We start from the raw sequence: 14,696 nt of genomic DNA, 5'->3' as shown, positions 1-14,696 counted from the left end.
TATACCACTGTCATTGTGCTTTCCCCAATCTTTAGTGGCCAGAGGAGGAAATATTGTTATCAATAACAGAGCCGGGTGGGTGCCTTCGCCTCCAGAAAGCGTTGGGAGAGCTTCCCATTAGCTGTGTATGAGGCAGTGCCTCCAGATGCCAACCACAGACAGGCGTCCCTTGGAGCAGTCACTGTCCTTGAGGAGCGACAGCAATGGGCAAGTCAAGAAACACAGGAGTGAGCAGGGTTGCTATTGGCAAAATGAAGCAATAATATAAAGGCAGAAATCACAATATATGGTCTACCCAATCTAGGTCTTACTTGGAAGAAAGAGGGTAAAACAGGATCAGAAAACGTGCAGACTACTGGAGAAAGGCAATCCTTCATTCTCCTCTTTGCAGTGGCTGTGAATCGACAGTGAATGTATGAGATTTGCCATTAAAAATGATTTGCTTCATAATTTCTATGAAGCATTTCCAGTGTGTAAGGTTTGCCTTGAATATTCAGTGCCCTGTTTGTTTTGTTGATACACCAGCATATGCTTCTCTCCGGTTGGGCGGGCACTAATCCAGAGAATCAGATTTCCAATTGAAAATAAGGCATTTCTTTTATGTGAATGCAATTTTTCAAAATTTGTCTTTCCCTTGAAACACCCTGCCAGCAAACTCATTTGCTAGGGGATTCACGGACAGCTGGAGTAGCAAAACACCAAAACAAAGTCTTGGGAGCACTCAGATGACTAAGCCAGGCTTCTCGGCATGCCTGCGCTCACCCAGCCTCGGCGTCCTGCTCCACCAGGGAGGGCATTACTCATTTCGGCTGGCGGAAGGGCAGCCGGGGCGCAGGGCTGCTGATGGAGCTGCCCGTGGCCATGCGAAGCCGACAGAAAAGCCAGGCTGAGGAGCCAGACCATGTCTCCTAGAAAGCAAGCATCCCTGCTACCTGACTGCCTCTGCATCCTTCTTCCTTCGCAAGATGTGGCCAGGCTGTGGGAGCGGGAAACGAGGATCATCATCACAGAAAGATCAGTTTTGTGCCCTGGTGTGCCCAGGGCCAGATGGAGAGGTGAACCACTGGTGTCCCACCTTGCGGGACTGCAGTGACTGACCTTGCAGGACTGCAGTGACTGGGGCAGCCAGGAAATCTGAGCCATTGCCACTGACTCAGCACAACTAACAACCTCCGGCTGGGAAAAGGCTTATCAACACCCTGTGCTGAGCGCAGAGCACACCCTGGCAGAAGCAGTTTTGGCACCAAAGGGCATGGTGACCTCTCCATCCCTGTAGCTCGGTGCACGGGAGAACAGGCACACCACGGGCCACATCCATCCCTGAGGGGGATGAGCACAGAGGGGATGGGTCAACAGACACAGCCCTCCAAAACCCCATGTGGGTCCAGAGTATTCCTCCCTAGCTTTCCCTTCACTGTTCTTTCTTAAGAGTCATGGTCTCCAGGTCCAAAAAGCAAAGAGAGGGTGGGCTGCCAGTGGCCCATGGGGGTGAGCAGATGCAGGGCAGCAGCAGCCCTGGGCAGGGCTCTTCACACCGCCTTCAGCACCTTCAGGGCAGATGCCTGCATAGGCGACTGGCCCTTTTGTGACAGCATCCACCTCCCAGGGGCTGTGTCCCACAGACTCACGGAGAATGGAGCCAGATCCTGCCAGGGAGCCAAGGCACTGGAAGTGGAGGGATTGGTAGCCCAAACACTGACACTGGTGTGAACACTGTGCCCACACCCTGCTAAGACTACAGCACAGACAACCCACCAGCAGAAGAACCCTATCCCATCACCAGCAGGACGGCAGCCACCTCACATGGGACGTACACCAACCCATCCCGTTAGCCTGCTGGAAACAAGCCGCATCTTCCAAACAAGGAGGACCACGCCACAAGCAGCAACCTGGCCAGTGCGTTACAGAGGCTGGGGTCAGTAAGGTTTGGAGGCAAAGGACCACCCTGCAGCAACTGATGACTCCTAATGGGTACAAAACACATGCTCAAAAGCTAGCTTTGTCATTGCCAATCGAGACATGATTGCTCGGAGAGGTCAGGAGGACTTGACAGCTGGTGACCCTTGTCCCCATATCACCCACAAGTGACCCTGGGCACAGGCACCCAGATGCTCATGAGGATGGGGTGCATGAGTGTGGGAGCGAGTGGGATCAATGAGAAAACGAGCCTGAGCACATAGCTGAGTAAAATAAACTTGCTTAAAGATGGTGTAAATAAGCATCACCTTCCCTGCACTTAAGCTCTGGCACTGCTTTCCCCTTGAGGGGGTCAAACGCCCACCAGGCTCACTGCCAGCCAGGGCAGGATGGCCAGGGGAGCAGCTGGCCTGTGAGCCCACCCAGGCCTTGGGCATGCAAACCCCACAGTGACCACCTCCTCTGGCACCGCCGCTCCCATCTCCAATGCTTTGTGTGTCCCTCCTGGTTCCCTAGGAGCTTACTGCTGAAAGGAATGGCACAGAGGCGCAGGGACCTACGGCCAGGGACCACGTGGGCAGCAGGATGAGGGAAGAGGCATCTGTTCCTGGGACAGAAAATGCATGTCCTCCCCGCTCCTCTCTCCTCACCCACCACTCCCAAACTGCCCCGCCAACACTGACCATCTAAACTACATGACCCACCAGGAGGGAGAGACCACGACCCCATTTTGTGGAGCCAAGCAAGTCTTTCTGCTCTCAGGAGCGGTGGGTTGTCACCACCTTCAGGAAACCCTGCACAGGGTCATGCTGCCCCAAGGGAAAAAAGCTGAGACTCACCTTAAACCAACAAGGCATTTGAGAGCAAAACCCTCCCCTTCCACATCCCCCTGCGGAGGCTGATGCATCGCCCCCAGCTCCCTGCCCTCCCCTTCTTTCCGAGAACCATCAAGCATAGCAAAGGGTCGCCACATTTTAGGACAGACTAAGCTCCATGTATGAGGTTTTTGGACAAGAAGGTGACTCAGCCCCTGGCCTCCAGCGAGGCTCTCCACAGGACAACGTTTGTGACCCTCCTCTGTGGTACAGCAGCCACCGGCACGAGCCCCTTCTCCCCCAGGGATGCTGCAGACCGTGCAGCACAGCATTGACTCACTGCAGCCCTGCTCAGCGCAAGAATAAAGCCAAACCTCACACAACCGAGAGCAAACAGTGCTTAGGGCGAGATCTACAGCCAGGGAGGTGTGTTTGGGCCAGCATGTGGGAGACATCGTGCGCAGAGCAGCTCTCCTCCAGTGCCTCCTCCACGCACGTGCGAGCCCTTGGCTGCTGGAGCCAGCGCACAGCGAATGGGGAGGAAGAACCAGAGAAGAATTTATTCATTCCACCCCGAGCCCTTTTCGCCACATTTGACTAAGCTGCCACTGCAAGCCGGCTCTAACCCGTGTTTGTTTTATATTTCAATATCCCGCTGTGCACACAGCGTGCTTAGCCCCTCACACCACACTTTTGTGTGCGCAAAGCACTGAGCAAACATGAGCTAATTGGGCTGCAAGCTCTTCAGGGCAGGGGCCCGTCGCTCATTCTGCATCATGCACCCTTGTCCTCTGATAATGCTTAAATCAACGCTCTTCAGCACAAAGGATTATCCAGGCTGGGCCCAGCCCAAGCATGGGGCAGGGAGCCATGGGGCTGCTGGTGGGCGATGGCTGGGAGCATAGAGCCAGGAAAGGGGGCTTATAAGAAAGATGGGGACACACTTTTGGTAGGGCCTGTTGCGATAGGACAAGGGGTAGCAGCTTTAAACTAAAAGAGAGAAGATTTCAGCTAGATATAAGGAAGATTTTTTTTACAATGAGGGTGGTGAAACACCAGCACAGGTTGCCCAGAGAGATGGTAGATGCTCCATTCCTGGAAACATTCAAGATCAGGTTGGATGGGGCTCTGAGCAACCTGATCTAGTTGAAGATGTCCCTGCTCATTGCATGGGGGTTGGACTAGAAGACCTCTAAAAGTCCCTTCCAACCCAAACCTTTTTACGATTCTATGAAATAGCCGGGGCTGACTGCAGAGGACGGAGGTTGCTCACAGGAGGAAAAGAGGCAGGGAGGGTAACATGCACACGCGTGCACATTCAGGAAAACAGTATTTCACGAAAATATTAAAAAGAGCTCCCAGCACCACCAACCAGGTCCCTGCTCCGAGCTGGGATGCTGAAGGCTGCTCGCAGTCCCCAGAGCAACCCCCGTGCTTGCAATTAATTAACAATGATACACGCAGATGAGGACAACTCCCAGCCCCTACTGCCTGCGTGACTGAGGGCCGCAGCAGCAGCCAGCCCTAGGGAAGGGCTTGGGCAAAGGGTGCCCCCGGGATGTTTATTACCTGCCAGCGCCAGGACCATGCCATGCTGTGCCCACGCACGGCCAGTGAGGCAGGAGTAGCTCCCATTCGGCATCAAAGGCCAAGGAAGGCACCTCTCAGCACAGCTGTGACAGTGACGGGATGTTGGGCACTTAGAGGCAGATTGCTTCTTCCTCCACCCACACTCAAACAGAGGAGGACTTTAAGGCCTGTGAGAAGGAAAGTGTCACCTCCATTGGGAAAAACGGAGGAAATGGAAAGCTCATGGAAAGCTATATGGAAACCAGGAGCAGCCATGGCATGGTCAGGCCAGGCTGAGGCTGTCGCTGTGGGTCATGGGCATCCTTCGCAGTGCCACAACGTGCCAGGAGTACTGTGGTCCCTGGTGATGGGGGCAAAGGCAGGAGAGCAGCTCCTTCCTCCCCGAGCCCACTCTGCTGTTCAGGGAGCTGTGGGAGGTGGAGGGGAAAGCAGGAGGTTTATCTGCTGCCATTTATAAAGCCACCTGCTGCAGAGAGACTGCCAGCCACAGGAGCGGCCAGCACAGCCCTTCCCAGAACAGCCACAGTCGTCCCCAGCGAGCGGAAGGCACCTCACCCCAGGTGATGAGCAGAAGGCATTTCACCTCACCTTGTGGAGGCAAGGAGAGGACTGTGCTTCGCACACACATGTGCACAAGTGCACTCAGGCTGTGCAATGAGGTGGATGCAGACTGGAGATCAGCCCAACACCACACTGTTTGGACCAGGCCATTCTGGTGGCTTTGCACCTGGTGTCCTGCCTGGGATAGCACAGCACGCTTGGGGATGGCAGGGACATCGCCACCAAGCTGGTGGAGAAAGTGAGCGCGTTTCAAGTCCCCCGTGCGTTTGCTCTCAGCTGCTGAGCTCCTGCCAGCCGCCCTCGCAGCTGATGCCTGCAAGACTGCCATGCGATGGCGGGCGACCATGGGTGCGTGGGGGGCTAGCAGGGGTCCAGCTCTGCTCCATTCCAGCCCACTGCTGCCTTACAAGGACCTGGGGGCACCCTGCCACTGAGCATCCTCACGCCACAGCCTGCCAGGGGCCAGTATAAGGTGGGCAGCATCATGCTTGTCCTGTTGATCCCCTTCTCCTCAGGCCATCTACACACTTCCCTCGACGCTGCTCTGGAGGGACCTTGGCACCTGGCTGCTGCCAGCCTCCCTCTTTCGCTCCTTCCCAGCTTCGAGCAGTCACAACATCCCCCGCAGCTGATTCTGCTGCAGGAGCAAAGAAACACTCCTGCCCTCCCCAGCTCCCCTCTCCGCAAGCACAAAAGCTTCTTCCTGAGAGCAGTGGGTTACAACACTATATATACACACGCATCAAATAAGATTTTAGAGCATCTGCAGAGCTAGAACATTTCTATCGCCTGTGCTCGGTGCCAGGAGCAGAGTGAGGTTTGGGCTGCAGCAGGAGCCCACCAGCACACCGCTCACCAATCCTGGCCCGGACAAGGCTTTCCTCCCACCTCTGCCCAGCTTCCAAGCAGATTTCGGTAACACCAGCTGACCGGGATGAATCATGCTGCCCTGGGAGCGTGGGAGCTGGCAGCTCAGCGAAGGCTCCGGCACCGGCAGGTTGCACAAGTGGGGATGGTCCCAGCAGCCGCTGTGCTAGCCGCATCCAGCTATGCCAGAGGGATTAGCTCTCAGCATACCAGTTTGAGTCAATAGAGCATCAAAGGCAAGGGGAAGCCTTTGATGGTGAACACAGGGGCTGGCAACGGGAGGACAAGGAAAGAAGGCGCTCTCCAAAGCCTGGCTCAGCCACCTCCATCCCCTGGGGATGCATCCACAGGGGACCCACCAAGTCGCCACCTACCCCCCAGTGTGCAAGCAAATCTGGTCCTTGAAAAGGAGGAGGGAAGAGACTGAACCCGTCTCATAGTCTCAACACCAGATTGCACTGCCTTTGCCCGGGCTGTGAGCCAGCCGCCTGCCCTCCCACCAAATCCTGCCCCCACGCAGAGCCAGCCCCGGCGCTGCTTTTCACTGGGGCAGCGGGGGGAGCACGCAGCCGGTCTCCCCCGGTCGCTGGGGCACACATCCAGCCGCCTCTGCAGCCCACACAACCTGTGGGGGAGATCAGAGGAAAGATGCTGCTGCTGCTGCGGCTGTGGCTGGGAAGGGAGGCAGCTCTCCCAGGCGCACGTGGAGCTGCAGACATGCGGCTCTGCAAAGCACCGACTGTTCCAGCCTCCTCCCGGAGTGATGGGTGCTCGCGCGCGCCAACAGTACAGCTCGTCTCCATCACCCCCAGGGAATTCCCCTTGCCCAGGACACCTGAGCACAGCCCCAGCCACATTACCTGCCACAGGGCAGAGCAGAGCCGAGCCGAGCAGAGCAGACAGCCCGTCACACCCACCAGCCTGCTCTTGTGTCCTCCACAGAGAGGACCTGGCGAGTCAAATGGCCCTGAAGTATCAGAAAGAAGAGGGAAATCACAAGGCTGTTGGTATGGGCACCTCGGTGCATCCCAAGTCCCTGCTCCCGCTGCCAAGATGCATGGCCAGGACTGGGGTTCAGGATCCCCCCAACACAGGCGGGTGGTCCAGCACACGGGGGTGAGCAGGGCACAGATGGGCAGCATGCAGCCTCTGCTGTGCCAGTGCTGCAGGCTGGCACTGCCCACACCCACCGCGCTGCCTCACTGCCCCGCTCCAGCCGTGCCCATCGGCCAGCAGCTGCCCACAGCCAGCGCAAGGGATGTCAGGACTGATGGATGCGATGGAGGAAAACACAAGAAATGGTTTCTTTTCCTTCAGACAGAGAAGGACGTGTCACATCTGGACACGTATGGCAGCGGGCTGGGAAAGGGACAAGGCACTGGGAGGAGAGAAGCTGTAGGCCAGGAGGCACAGCATCGCCCAGAGGACGTGATGAGACAGATGGCAGATTTGGCAGCATGGTGGTCACGGAGCAACCTGCAAGCTCTTCCTGCTGCAAGAGCAGGCGACATAACATTGTGCAGGGGCTGTCAGCTCAGCCTGGCAGGTTTGGGGAGGGTGGGGGGTGGGGAATGCATCCTCTGAAACACGCCACATCCAACAGCCAGCATGAGAGATGCTCTGAGAGCAAGTCAGCCTTGGAAAAAGGCTATCTGGAATCAGGGACAATGGGAAGAAAGATCAGGATGGCAAGTTTTAGGGGCAGGGAAGCAGAGAGACTGTCCCCAATTTCCCTGCACAAGGCTGCCTTCCCTGCACACAGGGTCACGCATCCAGGCTGGCGCTCGGGGAAGGGCTGGCAGCCCCTGCACCGCTCTGCCCGCCCTGCTGGAAGCGTGGGGTCCCCAGGCAGCCACCCCTGCCCTCCACAGCATCACCACTCACGTGGAAGAGAAAGAAAATTAAACATGAGGCACTGCAGCAGATGGCTGCAAAAGGAGCCTCCCCAAGCCCCTGCCCCTTGTCCTTCCAGGGTGCTTTGAGCACAGCAGCGCCAGCACCAGGAATACAGCCGGACAAAGAGATTTGGGGGCCCAGGCAGGGAGCAGCATCCCAGCAACAGCCACTGCAAGCCTCTCCACAGCCCAGCAGCTATTGAGGCCCCTGGCACAATTAGCAGGAATCAGAGAGGCTCTGTGCCCATTTTGGGAGAGATGCTCAGGGATGCAGCATTGCTACGGAGGGGTTTTCATGGTGGCTGGGTGTCCTGGGATCAGTATTTAAGTGATGCTGAATCCCATAATGTTGCCTCTTCCCTGGGGATAGGACCACCTGCAGGACACACCAGACTCCAAATCCTGCCCGGCTGCTTTCCACGCTTCTCCTGGCAGCACAGCTCTGTCACAGGGCACAACATGTCATGCTGAAGGGAGGGGACCAAAAAAGGACCAAAAGCCAGGTGTGAGGAGCCACAGAAGGGCACTGGGAAGGCTCCTCCTAATGCCCACCATGGCAGGGAGACACTCCATGCTAAACGAGCTGCAGGACCAGCCCAAACCTGAGAGCGGGCTCCAGCGACACTGCTGGCTCGGCGCAGGGTGGCAGGCTGGCCACGCATATAGGCATGGCCGCAAAACCCAGTTACCCGGATTAGCTCTGTTCAACGAGGGAGAGAGATACCATCCTGCTGACACAACCGCCCTCCCCGCTTCCCACCACTCGACCAAGGCGAGTTCCAGGGAACGGAGAGCTTTCCCCAGCATGTCCAGGGAGCGGGCAGCCAGCCTCCAGCACCAAGAGCAGGATCAGACCCAAAGCGCAGCAGGCCCCATCACCTGCCTGCACACACCTTCTCCCACTTCAGGGGATGAGGAGGACACAGTGCTGGCAGTGGAGGGACACCCCCGAGCATCGCTCCCAGCTGGGCCTTGAAAGGCTAGAGATGTACAGAAATTTATTCTGCCCCCAGGATATTTTCCACAAAAAACCCCAAGCCCAAAGAAATGTAGAGTGAAATCCCTTCTCTGCTGAAACCAACTACAACGTGCCTTTCATGAGGGCCAGAAATTATGAGGGCCTCCTCATTATGGAAGGAAAGAAACCCCTGAAGTTTGACTTTGTGCAAGGGCTGTCCAAATAAACAGCCAGCCCTCAGATGTAGCTGCCGGGATTAAGCAATCCTGAAACCTAATGATTACCCTGGAACACATGTAAAGCTGTAGTTGTGATAGTGCACATAAACATACCCAAGACAAAGCTTACGGCATGCTCATAGTTTCTATAAGTCCAGTTACTAAAGTTCTGCAGAGCTAGGTTTATCAAGGCTATCAGAGGACTGTATTTGCAGAAACATCCATCCCCTGACTTTCCTGCAATGACTGAACTAACCTGAAAGTCTTTAAAATGTACCGTCCTCAGGAGGTGGCCCAGCCACCACAGCTGTTATCAGCAGTATTTGCTTCGTTGTTTGGGGGTTTTTTTTTGTTTCTGAACAAGGAAGAATTTGATGAAATTTCATGGAAGAAAACACAAGAAATTAAAAACTTGGATGAAAGAAAATTAAACTTGATGAAAACCTCCCAACAGAAAAATGCAATGAAACTGCCTGATGACAAGATTAGCAACAGCGCAATATGAAAGGAAAAAGCAATAAAGAGGACTTGGAACTAGAACAAATAAAAGAATGATGACTTTTGGAAACATATACCTGACTTAAAAGTAATCAGATCTTGTTTGAACTAAAAACTTTTTAAATTAAAAGACAGCCAATTTAAAACTTGAAGTTAGAACAACCTACTGCTAAGACCTCAGATCACTCTTATCAGTGAAAAATAAGTCAGTAGAAATTCACGCAGCACGTCCTTCCTGCCAGACCTGCTCACCGGCTGAGCACCTGGAGCTAAAGCCCAATGAACTGCAAAAGCGGTTCTGACAGCAGCAACCTTTTTGAAAGCCGAGGGAAAAAAAAAAGTTTCAATTAATTTAGTATACTGATTACTTTAGTCAAAGTTCAGAAAATTACTGCAGGTTAACACAGGAGGCCTGGCTCCCTTTCCAAGCCCAGTGAGGATGAAGCGTGAGAGGATAACCCCCTCCAGTTCTGAATTCTTAAAAGCCCAAAACAATCAGGTAATGTCACTGGTTATATTTTACATCTCCTATAATAAAATTCTATTCCTATATTATTATCGTAATACAATATAGTATAGTAATATAGTATTGTTAAACTCATTACATATACAAAGAATGCCCCATACATTTTAAGCAGTTTTATTTAACCAAGTGGAAACCATTTTTTAAACGTTTGCTTTCTGCATTTTGAATTGGATTTCTTTTTCCACTGAAACACAGCTGGGCCAAATTTATAATAAATAATGAAGTGATATCTAATAAAGGAATGTGCCACTCACCATTTTCTAATGCAAGAAATACAGTTATTTAGATTCTTAATGTCTATATGTTACACTGTAAACCCACTCACTTAAGCATAGTGCAGCCTCCACAACAGACTCATCACCAAGAATCAACTTGTCCTTAGGAAAAGAGTAGTAGTGTACAAACACAGCAAGATTAAAACTAGGTACTTAGGTCATGGCTTTCTGATCATTAATTTAAATCGTGACTTTAATCCATCCATCCTACCCAGCATCAGGTCAAGAGCCAAATGAGGCGCCGATCAAACTTATTCTCAAGTCTATAAAGTTTGGTTGGTTTTTCTGCCATTTTACTTCCCTTCCACAAAGTTCTGTCATCTGTGACCTCTCCCTGAGAAAAGCATCCCAGAAACACAAGGAGCGGTGCATTTCCCCAGCCTGGAGCCTGCAAGCCCTGGGAGTCTCTTACTGGTGTAGAGACCTCTAGACCACGGCTCACAGGCTCAGGGGAGCTAGGCAAACCTCCAAACTTCTGGTCGTTTCTCTAATACTGCCTTGGGGATTATGCCACGGTGACCAAATTTGTCAGAAAATCGGACAAATAATCACAGAAGCATTAAGGCTGAAGGGAGGTCGTCTATTCCAGCCTCTCTTTTCAAAGCAGGGTCAGCTGGAGGAGGTTGACAGGGCCACGTCCAGCCAGGTTTTTAATATCTCCAAGGGTGGCGGCTCTGCTCCAGGACAGAGCCGTACCGAGAAGACCATCCCAACCTGCTGTTGAACCCAGGTGGGTCCCAGGCTACTGGGGGCTGTCCCAGCGCTAGCTGGGATCCTAGGTGCGCTCGTCCCCTGTGGTCCATAGTTGGCCACTTCCAAGCCTCGCGAGGCACTCCTCAGCTTGCCAGCCCTCATGCAACATCTCAGCACCTCAGCCTGTGCCGCTTTCCTGGAGGGTCATCTTGCTGCATGCCTAGCACAGCAACGGGACTCCTCCGGCAGGGTCACCTTGGCTTGGCCAACACAGGGTACCGCAGGCTCACTTTGGGCTGCAGCTGGGAACTGCTCCCCAACTATCCTTCCAAACCTGAGGTTTGCCCTAACTCCCTCACCCCTACCTTCTCTGAATTTCGGTCTCCTCTACCCCATCCAACACAGCATCAAGGGGCTCGTCGTCTCAATCTCCATCACCTCCTGCCCCAGCTGCCTCCAACCACCGACACCCAGCTAACAATAACGTGCTCCCCAGCAGAGCAGAGCCGAGCCGAGCCAGAGCCCCTTCCTCTGTCTGTTAGGAACAACTCAAAATTACATGACGACATATTTTTCCAGCTCTCACATCCTGCCTTTTAGCACTTGGGGGTGCAGTGCAGCTTGGCTCGTTCAGATCCTGCCTTCCTCTCAGCTCACCCACAGTCTGCAGACAACAAGACACAAGATATTGGTGCTGGGGGTAGGGGAATTGGGTCACCCAAAGCTTTCACATGCTCCCACTGAATAGGAGCACTGAGCCTCTCTACTCTGGTACTTCATTTTAAACACATCTTTATGTGAAATCAAACTACGACAGCATAGAGGCCCCTCCTTGGTCAAAATGGTACCCACAGCTTCTCATGGGGACTCTGCTGGGAACTGCACAAGTGATCCCAGGATTGAAATGCTTCCACACTCTGTCGTTCAGGCTCCCCAGAGGCCGGGCAACATTACAGTAATTTCAATTAGGAAGGCCATTTCTCAACCAAAGAGGTTTTCTCTGCAGCCCTTAGCATGGCTGCAGCTCTTACACCAACACAGCCATCCACAAAGAGAGTGTTGTATCAGGACAGGCAAGGCAGGACAGCGCTGAGGCTTAGGTAACCAGCAAAGATGAGTCATTAAAGGCCAACCTGGAGAGGAGGTGTGGGATCAAGCAGCAGGTGAAGCTCCAGAGAGGTGAGGGTGACACAGGGACCAGGGCAGCGAGCTGGGAGAGGGGAGCCCGTGGCCCCCACCAGGCTGCTCCACCTCACCCAACCGCCCCTGCCTCTGCAGAGGCCCTGCTGGACCTGCCCTGCCCAGTCTCACCCATTAACCAGCAACAATAGCGGCCTGGGCGATGGGAAGGGCCCGTGCACAGCTGTTGTTTTAACAGTGTGAGCAAACTGCTGCTGTTGTCCTCACCTAGTAACAAGCTGTGATCGCAGCCTAATTACCAGTCCCAGTTACATATGAAGAAATAACTCCAAGACAGCTTTTAAAAGATGTTTAGGCATCTTAAAGCGCAGGTGGATGCCAAGTGGGATCCTCAAAAGCTCTAAGACCTCTCATCATTAAGGGATCTGATAGCTGGTTAGGGACTGAATGTAATCACGCCACAGCTGAAGGAAATTGGGACTGGAGCTGCTTCTCCTGAAATAATCTCAAAGCAAACCCGCTTTTGCTCTAGCGCAGAGCATCATCAATGCAATGTTTTCTTCAAACTTAGGGCTAAGTACACAAAATACATTTACAGCAATTACAATAGGTAAGAAGAGCTGTTTCACCAAACGCAGAAGTGACAATGGCAGAAGGCTTTGGTGTTTATAAGACTCACGGTGGAGTCAGCATTTGCACAGCACGCTGATGTTTGCCTAAGAGTTTAGGTGACTGATTAGTTTAATATCAATTGAAATCACTTGTGGGTGTTAGAAACATTTCTCCCTCTCCTTGCTGCTTTGGGAAAGCTCTCGCAGTCTGTTAAGACGGGAGTATTTCCTGCAAGGAATATTTTGAAGCAGTGACACTCCTCCTCTTACAACTCCGCAAATGTAGGCTCTGAAGCTGTGATGAAAAGTGCCTTACTTTTCCTTGGGCCAGAAGTCTCTGTGTGGAAGGAGGACAGTATTTACCTGCGAAGACCCACGTGCACCCCTGACCAGCATCCACAGCCAGCACCGCTATTTCCATCCCCGTTTGCAGGACCACCCTACGCTTACCGTTGTCAGCAGCCACCAAACCAGGGATGAACTAGTTAACCTCAGGGAAAGCTTTGAAGAGGAGAGCAGCTACAGAGTGATTCAGGTGTTACAACGAAAAAAACCAAAAGAGCTGAAAGGCATTCAGACAGGAGTTGCAAGAAGACAGGAGCCAGGACGATGTTATGGGAAGAAGGCAGAGGTTTAAGCTTACAGGGAAGCCAGAAAAGCCCGTATGTGCTACAGAGTCAGAGGCTGCAGGGGTGCCAGTGGCCTCCCTGCTTTTATTTATTACTTACTTGTTTGCCAATGGCTGTTTGCCAGGCTACTAAAGAAAAATCCTTCCTGAAAGCGCTGCTTCTGCCTCCCTCTCCATCTGCTGCCCAGCCCCGACCACCACTTTGTAGGGCAGCAAGGAAGGCAGCGAGGCCAGAGCTCAGGTCTGGTCTCAGGGCCAGTCTTTCTGCCTGCTGCTTCTTCCACACTTTCCCTTCCTCTCTCCTCTGAACAAATACTGCAGACTACTTGAACAGCACCTTATTCCAAGCTGCATATTTTGCCTTCTCTCCGCTGCTCAAACAGGCAGCCTGACCTGTCATGCTGCATCGTAAAACCCCAACATGGGGCAAGGTGCTTTCTCATACCTCTTTTGCCCACCAAGCTTTCCCCTCACCTCCTCGATCTCTGTCCACTCCCCCCTGAACTCTCTGAAAGGGGAGAAGGCATCAGCGCAGACTAGTGCTGGAGATGGTGGCTAAACAGTTAAAGGGAAAAAGATGTTCATGCAGAAATAATATCCGTCAGCCAGACAAAGGTCTCTCTTTCTCCTGGATAACACCCATTCAGTTCAGGAGGTTTCTGAATTGCAAACCCACTGTGCAGCACCGCTGCTGCTAGAAAGGATGGGGAAGGAAGCGAGGGAGAATGCAGGGCCTTGATCTGTGGACAAGTTGTAAACTGGGGGAGAGACCAGCTTGGCCAGACCATTAGATCACCCTGACCCGACAGCCCTTTCAGAGTCATCAGTCTCTCAAAAGCTGGAGGGAGAAATGGGGAGAGATTCCCCCGCTTCTCCGGTGCCAGCATGAAGCATTTCTAACACCATCAGGTGTGGCTCTTGGAAGGAGGATTCAGTAGCCAGGATGACGTAGGGACCGAATACAAGGCATGGCATGACACAGCGGTGGGATGACATTTTATCTCGCATCAGAGGACAGCAGCGCAGGGCAGTGCGCGGGCTCTGGCAAAGGACAGCGAGGGGCTGGGGCTCGCTCTCTGCTTCTGCCACTGACTTACTCCAGCAGCCCAGGGAAGCCCCCGCACCTCACTGGGCCTCAGCTGCCCATCAGGCAGGTGGAGACAAGCACTACTTAAAGCCACTTTCGGTACGTGGTCCAGAATGAGAGCAGAAATATAGCATCTAAACAGAGCCAAGTACCCCAAAACCTCCTACAACAGCAAACCAAACCCATCCCCGTACCTTAGACGTGCAGAGTCGCCGTTGCGAGCTATACACGGGTGCTGCCCAAGGCAGTGCTGGCACACCTGCCCAGGGGGTCACCCAAGTTGCCCTGAGCATCCCCCAGCGCAGTCCCAAATAGGCCGAGCCCATCCGGGAGGCTCAGCTAAGCGGGGGGGAGGGGAGGGGGCATGATTAGCCCCACGGACGGCGTGACCACCTCCCCACCCCAATCATCCCACCG

Source organism: Charadrius vociferus, unplaced genomic scaffold (assembly GCF_000708025.1).
Source record: "Charadrius vociferus isolate BGI_N301 unplaced genomic scaffold, ASM70802v2 scaffold14, whole genome shotgun sequence".
In the NCBI taxonomy this organism is placed as follows: domain Eukaryota; kingdom Metazoa; phylum Chordata; class Aves; order Charadriiformes; family Charadriidae; genus Charadrius; species Charadrius vociferus.
This window is presented reverse-complemented; position numbering follows the sequence as displayed.